This window comes from Quercus suber, unplaced genomic scaffold (genome assembly GCF_002906115.3).
Source record: "Quercus suber isolate HL8 unplaced genomic scaffold, Cork oak 2.0 scaffold_159, whole genome shotgun sequence".
Classification (NCBI taxonomy): Eukaryota; Viridiplantae; Streptophyta; class Magnoliopsida; order Fagales; family Fagaceae; genus Quercus; species Quercus suber.
Genome location: NW_027069620.1, coordinates 1,203,175 through 1,221,946, shown reverse-complemented (window position 1 = coordinate 1,221,946; position 18,772 = coordinate 1,203,175). Strand labels below are relative to the sequence as shown.

Genomic DNA, 18,772 nt, shown 5'->3' with positions numbered 1-18,772 from the left:
TTTTTTTTTTTTTTTTTTTTTCACGGCTGGGTTCTTTCAGCTGCCTCTCTTTTTCTTATCTTCCTTTGTTCTTTTTCTTTTTTTCACGGCTGGGTTTTTCATCTTCTTCTCTTTTTTCTTTTTCTTTTCTTTCTTTCTTCTTCACTCTGGGTTCACGGCTGGGTTCTCTTTTTTTTTTTTTTTTTTCACGGCTGGGTTCTCATTATTCTTCTTCATTCTTTCTTTTTCTTCAAGCGATGATGGCAGAGATGGAAGAGGGCTTCGATTTCAGATGTGATTTGCGTTTTAATCGGGTTAAGGTGTGCTTTTTGGGCTTGAAGTTGTGGATTTGGTGAGGTAATTTTGTCTGGTGTTTGTTTTTATTTTTATTTTCATTATATATATGTAAAAGAATTTGCTGAGATGTTGAAGGTGTTGGTGGATCTACTATGGTGGATGCAATGGCGGTGGGTTGGATATTTGAGAATTGCAATTGGTGGGTTTGTGGGTTGTTAGAGGTGGTAGAGGCCGAAAATGGGAGTTGATAAGTTTCAATGTTTCAGGCTTCGTGAAAGAGGAAAGGAAAAAAAAATGAAAGAGATGGAGGAGAGAGACATGTTACCGTTCTGATCTGTACAGTATATGGGCTCACCACTTTGTCAAAATTTTGAGTTAAACTCACCCAGACTTGAAACCAAACAAAAATAAAGATAGAGTTAAGGAAAAAGTAGAGATAGAGATATGAGATATGAAAACTGTCTTTGAGCGATGAGAAATGAGATTTGAGAATTGAGTTTTGAGTTAGGAGTAAACTAAATAGGGCCTAAGTATTTAGGCTGTAATATAAATGTAAAAGTTTACCTATAAATTACTAGTTATTGTCATTTTAATGTTATCTATTATTTTAATTAGGCTTTGTTGATAATATTTAGATAGATATAATTGGAGGTTGTAGTTGTATGGTGCAGCACCAACCAATTAAATTTACTTCTCAAAGGTGAAAACTAACTAAATTTAATGTCTTTTTGAATTCACTACATGTAAAAATAAGGATTAGATGGATCAAATGAAGAATTTGAATTATAATAAACTATACTTAAAGGATTTTTTTCTTTCAACTGGATTTTTACGTGGTTTAAAATATTTTTTATTAATGAAGGGTAACTTCATTTAGAAATAGGGTCATAAATATCAAATAACAAATTTAATTATGAATTCACAAGGAAAATTCTTAAAATTTAGGATTTATTCTCTTCTAGTTCAAAAAAGAAATTTAGGATTTCATTTTGAATTTCATTTTTTTTTTTTTATAATACATAGATGTAAAGTATATTTGATTGTTATGGAACCTATTACACTAGAGCATATAAGCACTAAGCAATATTAGTGGTGGCAAAATCTGACATGACTCGCGAACTCGACATGATTAACCTGTTTATAAATAGATCATGGGTTGATGTTAATGAGTTTAGGTCATATTTGGGTTGACATGACTAACCCGTTTAATAAACATGCGAACCTGTCTGACTCGTTTGACTCGTTTAGCTTGTAAAGTTATTATTTATTTTGATATTATTGCTTTATTAATGGTTTGTTTTTATATGTTTATTACTATATTTGTAGTTATAATTGAATTTTAATTTTTTTTTATGATAATTTTATTTTAATTTTAAATATATGAGAATTGATAAAAATTATATATGTTAGGTATGACCTATTAATCAAATAGATTATTAAATGGGTCATTTGTATTGACCTTTACATGACTTGTTAATTAAACGAATTAAACGTGTCGGATCGGATTGACCTGTTTAATAAATAGGTTGTGTACGGGTTAAGAATTCCTGACACGTTTACTAAACAGGTCGGATTCGAGTCAACCTATATAGCTGAATACTCATGGCTCAACACGATACGAACCAGACCCGCAAACATAAATTGCCACCCCGTTGCAGTACCCCATATCACCACATTAGGATTTGTCATTGCATTAATTACAATTTTTTTTAGAAGCATTAATTGAAAATTGAGACCATATGCATTGTTTTTTTTGGGAAACAAACATCTCAAAGCTCAATCAATCCATAGATGCAAATGTTTGGTATGTTGCAACTTTAAACAAAAAGTCTTAGGTTAATATAATTTTACTTCAATTTAAATACATAATCCTTAAAGGAAACTGAACTGATACATATTAAGCACCGCCAGTGTAATTCAATTATAATCAAATTAAGATTTGTAAAATGTGAAACAACTTTTATTTAGTTCTTTAAGATTTTTATCCATTTAGAAATTATAGAAGAATATTATATATATTTTTTCTTAAAATCTAAAAATTTAAAAAAAATTTACAATTTGATGAAATCACTTGATAGAACTATTGTGTCGTGTTTAAGCGTAATTTTTATTATATATAATATGATATAAGGGATTATAGTTTTTTTCATAATTTTTCTTTTAATATCAAGCCTTTTATATTTAATGAGAAATGATATATCTATAATATTTTCATAATATTTTTACAACAAATTTTAAGTAACAAGTTGTTACTAGTTGTTATTGTTAAGAAAAAAAAATAATTTTAGTGGTAGATTCAAATTTAAACCAATAATAACTAACCACCTATAATTTATTGTGAAAATATTATAAAAATATTATAAATGTAGCAACTCTTGTACTTAATTATATCTTAGCATTAGTAACACCATGAAATGTATATGTATCTATCATAGTCCCACCGATTATTATATTAAATTACATTTTTTTATTAAATAAAAGGTTTTTTTATACCCTTATCTAACACCCACCCACGTATGAGTGTATGACCCCATTGTTTTCTTTTTTTTTTTTTAAATTTTTTTTCCTCTTTTTATCTCAGTGCTTTTTGGGCTTGAAGTTGTGGATTTTGTGAGGTAATTTTTTCTGGTGTTTGTTTTTATTTTTATTTTCATTATATATATATATATATATATGTAAAAGAATTTGCTGTGATGTTGAAGGTGTTGGTGGATCTACTATGGTGGATGGGTTTGATTTTTGGTGATTTGTACTATGGTGGATGCAATGGCGGTGGGTTGGATATTTGAGAATTGCAATTGGTGGGTTTGTGGGTTGTTAGAGGTGGTAGAGGCCGAAAATGGGAGTTGATAAGTTTCAATGTTTCAGGCTTCGTGAAAGAGGAAAGGAAAAAAAATTGAAAGAGATGGAGGAGAGAGATATGTTACCGTTCTGATCTGTACAGTATATGGGCTCCACCACTTTGTCAAAATTTTGAGTTAACTCACCTAGATTTGAAACCAAACAAAAATAAGGTAGAGATAAAGAAAAAGTAGTGATAAAGATATGAGATATGAAAACTGAGTTTGAGAGATGAGAAATGAGATTTGAGAATTGAGTTTTGAGTTAGGGGTAAACTAAGCAGGGCCTAAGTATCTAGATTGTAATATAAATGTAAAAGTTTACCTATAAATTACCAGCCATTGCCATTTTAATGTTACTTGTTGATAATATTTAAATAGATATAATTGTAGGTTGTAGTTGTATGGCGCAGCACCAACCAACTAAATTTACTTCTCAAAGATGAAAACTAACTAAATTTAATCTCTTTTTAAATTCACTACATGTAAAAATAAGGATTGGATCAGATGAAGAATTTGGATTATAATACACTACACTTAAAGGATTCATTTCTTTCAACTGGATTTTTACGTGGTTCAAAATAATCCTTATTAATGAAAGGTAACTTCATTTAGAAATAGGGTCATAAATGTCAAATAACAAATTTTATTTTAAATTCACAAAGAAAATTCTTAAAATTTAGGATTTATTCCCTTCAGGTTCAAAAAAGAAATTTAGGATTTCATTTTGAATTTCATTTTTTTTTTTTTTTTTTATAATACATAGATGTAAAGTATATTTGATTGTTACGGAACCTATTACACCTGAGCATATAAACACTAAGCAATACTAGTGGTCGCAAAATCTGACATGACTCGCGAATCCGACACGATTAACTTGTTTATAAATAGATCATGGGTTGATGTTAATGGGTTTAGGTCATATTTGGGTTGACACGGCTAACCCGTTTAATAAACATGCGAACCTGTCTGACCCGTTTGACTATTTAGCTTGTAAAGTTATTATTTATTTTGATATTATTGATTCATTAATGGTTTGTTTTTATATGTTTATTACTATATTTGTAGTTATAATTGAATTTTAATTTTTTTTTATGGTAATTGTATTTTAATTTTAGATATATGAGAATTGATAAAAATTATATATGTTGGGTATGACCTATTAATCAAATAGATTATTAAATGGGTCATTATTAAATGGGTCATTTGTATTGACCTTTCCATAACTTGTTAATTAAACGAATTAAACGTGTCGGATCGGGTTGACCTCTTTAATAAATAAGTTGTGTTCGGGTTAAGAATTCCTAACACGTTAACTAAACAGGTTAGATTCGAGTCAACCTATATAGCCGAATACTCATGGTTCAACATGACACGAACCTGACCCGCGAACATGAATTGCCACCCCGTTGCAGTACCCCATATCACCACATTAGGATCTGTCATCGCATTAATTACAATTTTTTTTAGAAGCATTAATTGAAAATTGAGACCATATGCATTGTTTTTTTGGGAAACAAACATCTCAAAACTCAACCCATAGATGCAAATTTTTGGTACGTTGCAACTTTAAACAAAAAGTCTTAGGTTAATATAATTTTACTTCAATTTAAATACATAATCTTTAAAGGAAACTGCACTGATACATATTAAGCATAGCAAGTGTAATTCAATTATAATCAAATTAAGATTTGTAAAATGTGAAACAACTTTTATTTAGTTATTTAAGATTTTTATCCATTTAGAAATTATAGAAGAAGAAAAATTATATATATTTTTTCTTAAAATCTAAAAATTTTTAAAAAATTTATAATTTGATGAAGTCACTTGACAAAACCATCGTGTTGTGTTTAAGCGTAACTTTTATTATATATAATATGATATAAGGGATTATAGTTTCTTTCATAATTTTTTTTTTAATATGAAGCCTTTTATATTTAATGAGAAATGATATATCTATAATATTTTCACAATATTTTTACAACAAATTTTAAGTGACAAGTTATTACTAGTTGTTATTGTTAGGAAAAAAAAGTAGTCTTAATGTTAAATTTAAATTTGAATCAATAGCAACTAATCACCTATAATTTATTGTAAAAATATTATGAATGTAGCATTTGTTGTATTTAATTATATCTTAGCATTAGTAATACCATGAAATGAATATGTATCTATCATAGTCCCATCATTATATTAAATTACATTTTTTATTAAATAAAAGGTTTTTTAATACCCTTACCTAACACCCACCCACGTATGAGTGTATGACTCCTTTGTTTTCTTTTCTTTTTTTAATTTTTTTTCTCTTTTTATCTCATCCACCCATTTCATCACAAATATCCACTTTCTTCTTCTCCTTTACCTGCTTTCTTCCACACCTTTTTTTTATCTTTCTTCTGCATTTCTTCATTTTCCTTCACGCACACACATCTTCAAAGAACCCATTCTCTCAAACATCTCATCCATCCTCTTACCTGCCAATTGAAAAGCATTAAGAGTTATTTTTTCTCAACTTCACTCAAGACCAACTCCTCTCTCACTCTGTATTCCCAAAACCAAATTGGAATTGAAGTTACCTGGATGCATCAGAGGACTCGTCATCTTGACCCAACGGTGTTAGAAAATTTATATTTGATGTTAGAGTGAGATCAGTGATGGTTCGATGGAGGTCCTTGTACCTACCCAAATGTTGCTATAATTTTCTCCATATGCTTTTTCTGTGTGTATTTTGTGTTTATAGGGTAGGGATAAATTTGAGAGTTTATAATAAAGCTGAGGGTAATTTAGAGATAAAAAACACGCTTTTTCAATTTCGGGTTTAAGGGCATTTTGGTCCGGTTGCAAAATAATTTGACTTTTTTCTTTCTGCACTGACACACGCCTATTAAATACTTCTCTCTCTCTCTCTCTCTGTCTCCTCTACAATTGCTCCACTTCCATAGTTTGTCGGCAGGAAAAAAAAAAAAACGCTGAACACTAACGGAAAGAAGCAGTCTGTGGTAACCATCCAAATCCAAGACATTAAAAAAAAAAAAAAAATTACTGATGGAATCGTCGACGACGACAATATGAAGAATTACAAGTAAAAAAAGATAAAGATTTTGCATAAAAAATCCCTTTAGCTCCTAACTGGTAATGACAGAGAGTTCATGGGCCCATGCATTTTGCTTTGTTAACGCTATCATGGTTGTTTGAATTTTGAAAGTGTTAGAAGAAAGCTCCATTACTGAAAAATGGAATTGATTACAAAATCATCATATAATAAACATTTTATTATTGATCAGAGCCCTATATTAAAAAAATGTTTGTCATGTATTTATAGCAACATCAAGCCCCTTCATTTATAGAATTCTTATATGCAGCATAAATTTCTATATACCAAATCCAAATCTGCAATGTCATGCGCATGCCTCTCTGCGCCTGTTGCTCTTGAACTAAATTCAATTAAGGAGTACTGTAACAAATTATTTTTGCTTCTACTGGCAACCTATCATTAGTTTTTTTTTTTTTTTTTTCCTTCTGCTGGCAACCTGTAGAGGTGGAACAATGGAGGTGGAGCAACGGTGGAGGAGACAGAGAAAGAGAGGGAGAGATGTTTGTGAGGGAATCAGACATCAAACGTTTTTGGGTTTAGAGATAGGTTTAGAATGTAATAAATTAGGGTAATTAATGAGATCTCAATAAGAATATTTGTAATAATGAGTTTTTTTAATTATTGGATCTACTTAAATTCAATGGTTTAAAAAAGTGTAACTCTAAAGAATTAAACCAAGTGTAACTTGAATCCATCTCTACACACACACACACACATATATATATAAACTTTTTTTAAATAGATTATTAACCAGTGCCTTAAGGGCACTCGTTAACATTTCCCTCATTAATAATCCATTTTAGAAAAATTTTTATACCACTTTTATGGGAAATGAAAAAAATTGTCAAAATATTAATTTTTTTTTTCATTTTCAATAAAAACTTTCCTTAAATAGATTATTAACCAGTGCCCTAAGGGCACTCGTTAACATTTCCCATATATATATATATATAGATTTAAGTTATATCTGGCGTAACTCTTATAAACTTACACATTTTTTACATCATAGATTTCTGAGAGATCTAACGGTTAAAAAACACCATTAAATGCTATTGTTTTCCATTTTATTACTTAATTAATACTAGCATTCTCTCTCTCTTTCTCCCTCTCTTCTTATTTATTACTTTCCACCATATAATATTTTTTTCAACACAATCTAACAAAAAAAAAATTTGAAAACTAATCCCATTTTCATTGATTTTACAAAATTATCCATAACAAGAGTCAAATGACTTTCAATCTGCCCCTTAAAATAAATTAATAAAGGAACTTAAAAAAAAAACTTCAAAATCTGAGAATGACTATAGACACACACACGTTTTATCTTCGTGAGAACAACTATTTGAGAGTGTCTATTTACTGTTTCTTTAGGGTACTTTTCGTTAAAAGACACATTTTATAATGAAGATCAATTCACTCCATATGAAAAGTGATGATTGATCACAGGCAAGAACCAAGAAGTTTCTTCGAATTAGAATACAAAGGAATACACAAAATTTGGCGAGAAGGATTAAAAATTTCTGCCTCAATTAAATGAATTATATATCAATTATACATATTTCGTGCTAGGCATAAAGCCTTGGAAATGTATTTTTTTTATTGAATATAATATTTGTAATGGTTGAATTTATTCATTAAAATAAAAGTTTTGATGGTTTTGGGTGAACTGTTGCTGTTTGAATGATTACATTTAAATTGACAAGGCTTAGATTCTTTAGAACCACAACCACCATGATATTAACTACTTGGATGTGGTTTGAAGTCCTTTGTTTTAAGTGATTGTTATTAGTGTCCTCCATTTTAGGTGTTTGTTATTATCTTTGGAAGGTCTCTATTGTAACGTTAGGATTGTTGGTTAGTTTGGATTGTTTTTCAATTATGAGTGGGTCCCTTCATATTAGGAAGAAGTCCTTGTATTTCGTTTTTATTGTTATCAATTGTTGTATTTAAGTAGTAAGACAATAATAAATAAATCATCAAATAATTAATTTCGAGCTAAGTCTCAAGAGGCAAGGGTTTCCTCAGTTAAATCCAATTCTTATCTTTATTTTCCCTATTGTTATCACCAAAAAACCATCATAGGTAAGGATATTGTCTTATACATACCAAAGTGGTATCAGAGCTTAGGGATGAACCAGAGGGTGGAGCAGTTAGAACAAACTGTGAGTTCTCTTTCAATAATATATGAAAACTATATTATATCCTTCACTAAACTTGAAAGCATAAGTATTGGAAGATCAGTCATCATTCGAGCTAGTTTCCTCTACTTGAGAGTCACCTTCCTCCTCAAAGTTATCTTGTGTAACTGTTCACACTACAATCTCCTCCCTAACATTAGTCTGCAATATTTTAGATTGAATTGAATAAATATACAAAAATTATAACTACACAAATTTTTATATTTACAGTAAATAATAAAGAATTAACTAAAATATATTCATTTAAAAACATTACCACAACTACCATGATAAATGACAAAACATTAAAAATAAATCCATACTACCGACACAAACATTGCATCAATCATAAATCCTTACTATTGTCAAGAACCTTGCAGTTCTCCTGTCAAGAACCTTGCAGTTCTCCTGTGAATGAGAACTTTCAAGAATACATCTGCCACCAATAACCACATTAATAGTACATCCCCATCACTCTTATAACAATATATTCATCACCACAACAAGTCACATAAAATTATATATGCACCAAAAATAGCAATTAATTGAAAACTATAATGAGCAAATTTATCACTTATTTTAACAACCTCAATAAAATAGAAAAAAAAAATTAATGTTGGTTATACAGGAAAAAAATTATATGTGTAATAGGTGCTTGCATATAATTAAGACTAATCAACAGATTGGTTGGACCACCAATACACACAAACATTACACTATGATTTAGTACCAAATTGTCAAGAAATTTGCCTACAATGCGAGATTGTATATTATGAAAGAGATGTATCTAAACCAAACCCAAAATTTAGATAAAATAAATCAACCAACAAATCCATTTACTAATCCACTACATTAACAAAATAAATCAAAATATAAGGATTTAAGAAAACTAACTTGGGCTATAGAGGTGGGAGCTTTTTCTTCTTGTTTCTTTTCTTAGTGAGTGAATTATAGTGTTAGTTTTTAGTGAGCAAAAAGGGAGGCGTGGGATTGAAAAATGAAAAAGGGGGCGCGCTTGTTTTTTGGTGAGAGGGAGAGGGAGGGAACTAGGAGGTAGGGGTTTTTATTTTTTATTTTTATTATTATTTTTTTTTTTAAAGTTAATGATATTATGTTGTGTTTTTATTTTTTATTTTTAAACGACAATAATATATGTGGGGCTAGGTTTTTACAGCAATGTGACTTCTTTTTATTTTGTTTTATTTATTAAAATTATGTATTTTTTTATGACAACCATGTCACTTTTTTTTATTTTTTTGTCACTTTGAAATATCACTTTTATTTGTAATTATTATTATTAAAAGATAGAAACACTATGAAATCTCACTTCTTGCAATTTTTTTTAGCCAGTGTTCTTTTAAAAAAGTCAGGGAAATATAACCTCAATATTTTTTAGGTGGATTTATTTTACAGAAATATAACCTCAATATTTAAAAATAAATAAAAATAAACTTTGTGTATTTTATTTGGCAAAACCACTCCATTTGAAGGGAAAAAATATTTTCCACTTGACATTCCATTAACCAAATTTTGTTAATTTAATATTAAGAATGTTGTGTACTAATCTGCTTGCAAATTTCCAAAATTATCTTATTTCATAATTAAAATTCATTGATTTCAATTTTTAATTAAAGAGTATTTTAAAATATTTAGTATGACATTTTTTTAAAGTTTTTCAATGGGTTGTGGAGAGAATTGTCATTGCAAGTATTTTGATGCTTGATAAATTTTGTATTATTATTCTAAAACTTTCATTATTGTATGTACTATTCATTGTTAAACTTTGATAAAGAAAATTTCATAAAAAAGCATGATAGTAAAAAAACCCTAAAATACAAACCAATTCTCAAAACCCACTCAAAACCTCCCTATTCAACCTAATTTGATCCTATCGAGTGGTCATAAACTCAACTTCGATGGTTGACCATGTTTGACCAAATATTTACCAAATTTTGCAAACTTTGACTACTCATTTCTCACAATCTAACCGTCTAATTGTTGTCATACTTTGCCAACACCAATATCTCTCCAAATTCTTCCAATCCACCGGTCGGATTTTGGATTTAAGTCTAGAGCATTATGGATATGTGTTGTTGTACCAAGACACCAAAAAATTTTGATTGGTCATGCTCTCCTAATCCAATCGTTTGATTGAGCTCAAAATCCATCAAAACCAATATTTTATCCCACTCTTTCAGTATAATGGTAAATTTTTAATCTAACCTTGACACAAGATGGATGCATGTCATTGTATCCACCTATCATGAAACTTCAATCAATAAAAATATACAATACTCTTCCAAGAAAGTCATAAACTATATAAATATTACTAAGAATCAAGAAAATGACCTAAAAAATTCAACCAAAAACCTGCAAAATGACCCAAATGGATTTGCATATGACCTTTGACTTTGCCATTTTTAAACTTGAAATTGATAAAAAGTATAAAAACCCAAAAAACCTTAAAACACTGACCAATACCCAAAACCCACTTAAAACCTTCTGATCTACCTAATTTGATCAAATCTAGTGGTCCTGGAACCAACTTTGAAGTTTGACCAAAGATTGACCAAGTTTAATAGACTTTGACAAAGTTTCGTAAGATTTGACTGCTCTGTTCTCACAATTTGATCGCCTGATTGTCAATGTAATTTACAAACACAAATATTTTACCACATTCTACTAATCCAACAGTCAGATTTTGGATCTCCAGTTGGTTGCATGGTGGACATGTGTTGTTGTACCCACCCACTAGGAAACTTTGATTAACCCCGTTGACACAACCTGACTATCCAAAATGGCTAAAATACCCTATTAAAGTTAGGAAATAACCAAAATACCCATAAACTTCTAAAGTGATGAAAGTGCCCTTAAAAGTTTCAAAATAAATGACCAATATTTCCCTTAAGTACTTGGGGGGGGGGTCTTGAAAGATTTTTTTTTTTTTTTGCAATTTTTAAAATTAAGAAAAGAATCTAGATTTTTAAGACAAAATTGAGGAAAATTTACCACTCAAAGAAAATAAAAATTTTTATGGCCATATGTATGTTGGAAATCACCTTTATTGTGACAGATTTACCTCACCGTTGCTAATACCTTCTTTTCTTAAGAAAATTTTAACTATTAATGATGACCAAAATGTCCATCGCAAATAACAATGCAATATATAATGATGGAAAACAATCGTCAAACACAAAAATAAGGGCATGAATTCCCCCATTAAAAAAATTATCATTGTCGACGGCTTAGGCCTATCGCAAATATTATTTATTGGGAGGGATCCAATTCTATTATTAATACATTCTTTCTTTTAAAGAAAAATAACTATTTATGACGGTCAGCATGTTTGTCGCAAATACAAACTCAATTAGAAAAAAACAAAAACAAATTTAATTGCGATGGATAAATGTCGTTACAAATATTGTGAAAAGTAAGGAGGGAATTTCCCTCCAGAATATTTTCCCATTTTTGATGGCTTCGATGGCTTCATGGCTATCACTAATACCCTCTTTTATATTTACGATGAAAGAATGTTTGTCGCAAATAATAGCACCATAAAAAATATATATTTTGTATTTTCGATGCACAAAAGCCATCACAAGTGTTAATAGTTCCAACGGTTTTTCTTCGGTCGTCATAAATAAAACCCTATTTTATATTTACGGTGGAAGAATGTTTGTCACAAATAATAACACCATAAAAAAATTATGTTTTGTATTTTTGATTTATTGTTCGTCGCAAATACAAACTCAATTACAAAAAATAAAATAAAATAATTGCAATGGATAAATATCGTCATAAATATTGTGAAAAGTAAGGAGGAAATTTTCCCTCCAAATATTTTCCCTTTTTCGATGGCTTCATGGTTGTCACTAATACCCTCTTTTATATTTACGATGGAAGAATATTTGTTGCAAATTATAGCACCATAAAAATATATATTTTGTATTTACGACACACAAAAGCTGTCACAAATGTTAATAGTTCCGACGGTTTTTCTTCGGTCGTTGTAAATAATGCCCTATTTTTATTTATGGTGGAAGAATTTTTGTCGCAAATAATAACACCATAACAAAATTATGTTTTGTATTTTCGACGCACAAAAGCCGTCACAGGTGTTACTAGTTCCGATGGTTTTTATTTGGTTGTTGTAAATAATACTTTATTAGTGATGAACATTTTTATGCCATCGAAAAAAGTAAGGCAGGAAAATTTCCCTCCAAAACAAATCATATTTTCAACAAAAATAATAGTCATTTTCAACAAACTCATTTTGCCGTCACAAATGTTTTAATATTTGATGAGTAATTGTTGACGAAAGAGACTTGCCGTAAAAAAAGCTAGTTTTTTTGACAGCTTTTTGTAGTTGTCAAAGATGTTTCGTCGCAAATAACAATCTTTTTTGTGGTAGCTCTTCGCTTCTTCTTCACAATACAAACTGTTCTCACTACAAAACTTTTTAAAGTTGTAGCTTCGGTTCAAATGCGTATTGTACCTGATTCTAGCTTTGCTTCATGTACAATTTTTTGAACCACTTTACGTATCCAAAAAATAAATATTTTTTTTACCTCTTTTTATCCTTTGGTCAGTGAGATTATTACTATTTATGTTGGGGACAAATTGGAAAATGCCCCGTTTGAGCAAAAAAAGCAGCATTATGCCTTCTTTTCCAAACTAAATAGGGAAATGTCCCTCTTTTTAAAAATCGAGTTTCTCAAAATCGATTTAGGCCCTATAGCAGCGTTTTTTAGGAGCCTATAGTGATGTTTTTAGGACCTATAGTGGCATTTTTTAACTCGATTTATATGAAATCGAGTTATAGGTAAAAAAAATTAAAAAAATTGCCTATAACTCGATTTTATGAAAGTCGAATTACAAAACGTCACTATAAGTCCTGAAAATGTCACTATAGGTCCTTAAAAACGCCGCTATAGGGCTCCAATTTATTTTTTTTATAACTCGATTTTGAGAAAATCGAGTTACAAAAGAAGGGCATTTCCCTATTTAGTTTGGAAAAAATTGCATAATGCTGCTTTTTTTGCTCAAACGGGGCATTTCCCAATTTTGTCCTTTATGTTGGTTGAACTTTGATTATTTGCATAATTAACATAATTAATTAACTTGGATAATTGGTTAAAATTAATTGGGGTTTGATAATTAACTAATGGAAGCTCTAGGGGCCAATTTCATTGAGACCAAACGTGAGGGCAACATTCCTAAGGACCAATTGTAGCTAGTGGCTTAGACTGAGGGGATAAAGATGCGTTGAAGGAATACTAGCATAGTCAAATAGCTTATGAACAAGCCAAAAAGGTTGGTGGGCAAACAATTAACAAGAAAATCAACTAAAGGTTAGTCAAAGAGATCCTAATAAAGTAGTCCAAGGAGAATGTGTACTATAGGGAGGAGAATGAGGAATGTTTTAGACGTAAAGGCTACCAATGAAAATTTGATTTGATTTTGGTGGTTAAGCCACATCAGCTAACTCAAGGAATCAATAAGAGAAACTAATGAGTGAGCACCCAACTCTAACTAGGCCTAGTAATGTAACGTTGGAAGGAGAAAAGTTGAGCTTGGAGCTATTTAGCCTTGAGGCATTTGAAGGATCAGAAAAGAAGAAATGGAAAATAAAGAAAAATAAAAAGTCAAAAAAATAAAAAAATGAAGAAGGAAAAGGTCAAAAAGGTGAGCGGTTCAACTTTCAGCATAGAAGAGAGGTAATGGGGTTAGGGATGGCAATGGGGCAGGGCAGACCTGAAGGATGGGGTCTTTGCCCCCACCTCACAAGATTTTGTCTTGCCCCATCCCCGCCTCGCATGACAGGAAAAATTTTCTTACCCCATCTCCGCCCCTTGGGGCCCTGCGAAGTCTCGCCTCACCTCATAAAACTCTATTTTTTGTTAATTTGCCCTACAACTAGTACAATTTTTTTAATGAAACTTATTTCATTAATAAAATATACTTGAAATTACAACTAAATTTATCCCATCAAATCAATCGATTTTTAGAAAAAATTGAATAATATATCCAAGTGTTTAACAAGACAATCATATATATATATATATATATATATATTTATCTCATAGTATAACACATGACAAAATAAAAGCAGAGAACCACATTGGATAGAATAAAATAAGCTAATATTAATATGTTTGTTTAAATAGTAGGGTTTTAGGATTGGAGAAAATTACAATTATAACCTTTAGCAACGCAGAGCGGGGTAGGGACAGGAAGGGGCGGGGCGGGCTGGGGTGGGTCTAAAAAGTCTAAATCTATCCCCGCCCCGCCACCTTTGCGGGGTGGGGAAAACCTACGCTGGGCAAATCGGGGAGGGGCGGGTTAAGCGGGGCGGGGAAAAATTGTCATCCCTAAATGAGGTGAGGCTGGATGAAGGAAAAGGACAAAAATCTATATTAGGCTTTGTTGTTTTGATGGAGCAAGTTTGAACTCAATTGATATGAGTTCAACTATATTATATAAACCATTCATTCTTATCGTTAATATTTAATGTGAAACTTTACTATTTAATTAATTACAATACTTACACGTGAATATTCCAATAAAAAAATTTGTGTATTGTTGAGCATTTATGTATATCAAATTGTCAATATAAGGTAGAGCATGAGGCATTCTTCTGACGTGGAAGCAAAGACGAAAATAAGGTAAGTATTTGTAATTGCTAGATATGTGTGTATGTAAATTTGAGAAATGATATATTCATAATACTTTTATAACAAATTTTAAGTGGTAAGTTGTTATTGGCTGTAACAGTTGGGTCAAAATGTAATTTCAATTGTAAGTTCTAATTAGGACTAATGGCAACTTACCACTTATTATTTGTTGAGAAATTGTTGTAGAAGTAATACTTCTTCCTTAATTTAGATTGAAGCAATCTATGGTGGTTGAATGGAGTATATTGTACAATATACTCCATTCAACCAACATAGATTAGGAAAAAGTTCTGTAGTGAATTGCAGACTTTACTTAAGGGCATCAATGAGCCTTGGGTTTATTTTGGGACTTCAATAAACATAACCATTCACATATGTTTATATAAGTCACATTCTGTCTCATAACGTACGTGGATGCCATAGTTGGGATAGGAAATGTCTTGGAAAATGATCACTCATGTTTATTTGATTATTTTCTTTTGTACCAAGCTTAGACAAATATCCCAAATACTTATACAAGCAGGTGATTGTCTTTAATATTTCCGTAAAGCCAAGTATTGTATCATGCATTGCTCCCCAAAAAATTATCTCTCAAGTTTTCAAGCGTATAAGTCTTATCTTGCCAAATGCAATTGGCTTTTAATTAGTTTTTCAAACATTTATTTTATAAGTTTACAGTTATTTTTATTTGATTTTGAATGACAATAATTTTTTAAAAATATATATATATTTAAAAATTTTCAAATTAATTTGCGTTTTTCCTATTGTTATTAATAAATTTTACTTCCCGAGATAGAAAAAATGAAAAACATAAACTTCACCATAAACATGCTTACGTAAGTGTCATGTTCTCTTGTTGAGGTGAAAATCGTGGTTGTGGCAGTAGACTTTTTGATAAACTTAATTCTCTTATTTTATCCTCAAACGAATCTCCCATATTGTTCTACAAGCGAGTATTGTGAATTTTTTTTTTGTAATTTTTTTTTTATTGCTACATTATGCATTATTTCCAATAATATTTGAATTCAAATCTCATATCTTAGTCTAATTTTGCCCCTTTTTATTGCTATTTTAAAAACTTTATTTTATGTACTTATATTTTTTTTTCCCAGATGTTTAAAAAAATATTGTCTTTGAATTAATTCATGATTACATTAGTCATATGTAATAGTACATGAAAAAAAAACCATTATACATATGTAAGCTTGTATTGTTAGGATGAAATAGAGAACTTTGAAGAAGTTATTAGCGACTAACACAGACAGAATACTTAAAATAATTAAAGTTCCTTTAAATGCATGCGCAGTTGTTAGAATTATCTGCCAGTATATCATATTGTGAGATATCCAATTTGGATTAATTTTTTCCTTCGATATACAACTCAAATGTACCTAGAAGTAATGACAATTTAAAACTTTTTTTAAATAGTCTTCGTTTCATTTACTAATTTTTCTTTATGCACAATTTGCAACGGGTTTCAAATTGAAAATTTTAAAGCATATCTTAATTTTATCTTGTCAAAAATACAATTGGCTATTAATTTATTTTTTCAAAATTTTATTTTACAAAATTAAAATTTTATTTTTATTTTTCAAGTCACCTTTTTATTTTTTTCAAATGTTTTAGAATATATAATTAAAAATTTTCTTCATGATTATTTTAAGCACGACTACTTTACATGCAATAGGATATAAATAACATAAACATCATCATTTACATATGTTTATATGAGTGTCAAAAAATTTGTTAATGTGAATGTCATAGTTGGGATAGGAACTATTTTGATATAAAACTATGTTTGTTTAATTCTGCCTCACACTAATCTTAGAAAAACTTACAATTGGTTGTACGAACAAGTGGGTGTTTTAAAATTTAATTATGCGAAGCTTCTTTTTTTTTTTTTTTTTTTTTTTTGGTTTTTCAGTTTTTTATAGTGATGCGTTATGCATGGTTTCCAAGAAGTTTTATATTCAATTGTTAAGCATGCTATGAGTCTTATATTGCTAAAATACAGTTGGCTTTGAATTTCTTAATTCAATCTTTTTATTTTATAAGCTTACAATTGTTTTTATTAATTTTTATTTTGCATTTAAGTACTTTTTGTTTCAAATTTTTTTGCAAAAAATTATTTATATCAATTGGTACTATGAAAATCTACTTCAAAAGTAATTAGACATGAATAACATAAATATCACCATAATCATATGTTTATATAAGTCCGCATACACTTGTTAATGCGAAAGTAATAGTCGTGATAAGGAGAGGTCTTGATAAAAGATCATGTTTGATCAAATCTTTCTTTTAAATCCTCTTGATACTTCTAAATCATTCTACAAGTAGGTGAGTGTCTTGATTTTTTCTACAAAGACTTTTATTTTATTTTTCTAGTGATGCATTATGCATTGTTTCCAATCAATTTTATATTCAAAACTTTTAAACATGTACTAGTCTTATATATCTTGCCCACGCCCCCTCAAAATTTCTATTTGATAAGCTTATAATTACTTATTTAAATATATTTTTTCCCATTCCGTATGTGAGTATTTCTTTTTCAAATGTTTTAGAAAAAAATCTTTTAGTTAGTTCACAATTTTTTATCTGTACAAAAATTTATTTCACACGTAATAGTATGTGAAAGCACTACAACAAATATGACTTTTTTCAAGGGTCAAAACCCTTTAAAAAAGTATTAAAAAACTTTGAAAAAAATTATTTTAAGAGTCTAATTGACGCTTGATAACCTTCAAAACACATACCGTTGAAAATGAAATTTTGAAGGTCTTTGTGGCCCTCAAAACAAGTGCTCTAATCTTATTTTGAGGGTCAAGAGACCCTTAAATAACCTTTTACCAAGGTTTAAAAGATTTATATTTACAACCCTTGATAAATAAGGTTATTTAAGGGGTCTCTACTTAGAATCCAGTGAAATTAACTGCCTTGTCCATATGCTTAGATGAACCTAAAGGAGTTTTTGAATGATTAAGACAGAGGGTGACATTGTTGCACCATCCACCTCCCTAAGAACCAGAACAAAAGTAACATACAGATAACATCAAGATATTAGAAAATTAAGTTTATTCAAAAAAAAAATTTTTTTGCAACTTAATAATTTTAATAATTAAAACTGTTAAAGCCTTCAAGAACTAGTTTTGAAAGAAATTTTCAGCATTCATGTCATAACATGTGATCAAAATTACAATATTTAGCTTTTTCTGATTCTTTTCATAAAAGCTGAAGAGAAATATTTATTGTTACTATTTGGCATTAGAAAAATTGCTTCAGTATTAATACTCATTTCATTTCTTTTTCTTTTCTTTTTTCCCTGTAGGCAATCTGTTCAAGGATTTATTATGGCATTGTTTCTTTAGTTGGTAAAGAAATGGCAAATAGGATGTGACAAAAGGATAAACCTCAATGAACCAACCAATTGTTAATTCCTGCACCAAATCCCTTATCCTAGTGATAAGCTGGCGGACTTCCATCCAGACAAACTGCTCCATATGTCTAATTTCAGAACATATTAAAACAAATATTTGAAAGAATGTATTGTTTTTGAAAGGAAAAGAATATAGGTCTAATTTTGATCAGTTTATCTTGTAAGAGATTTCTTACCAGCTCCTTTTGCCACAGTATCCTCAACAATAGTAATTGATACATTTGCACCTTCTGTTTTGAGCATTACTAGTGTCATACTAGAAGATTCAACCCATT

General features: G+C 29.7%; 2 long non-coding RNA genes across 2 annotated transcripts; one reads left to right on the top strand and one right to left on the bottom strand.

The window, feature by feature from the left end:
- Nucleotides 1-19: 19 nt before the first annotated feature.
- Nucleotides 20-3,475, top strand: LOC136069260 (uncharacterized). Its single transcript, XR_010630490.1, has 2 exons — nt 20-336; nt 2,979-3,475. It is a non-coding gene; the product is annotated as an uncharacterized LOC136069260 (long non-coding RNA).
- A 14,991-nt stretch (nt 3,476-18,466) lies between these two features.
- Nucleotides 18,467-18,762, bottom strand: LOC136069259 (uncharacterized). The gene is made up of 2 exons (XR_010630489.1): nt 18,674-18,762; nt 18,467-18,552 (listed from the first exon to the last, which is right to left on the bottom strand). It is a non-coding gene; the product is annotated as an uncharacterized LOC136069259 (long non-coding RNA).
- Between the last annotated feature and the right edge of the window lie 10 nt (nt 18,763-18,772).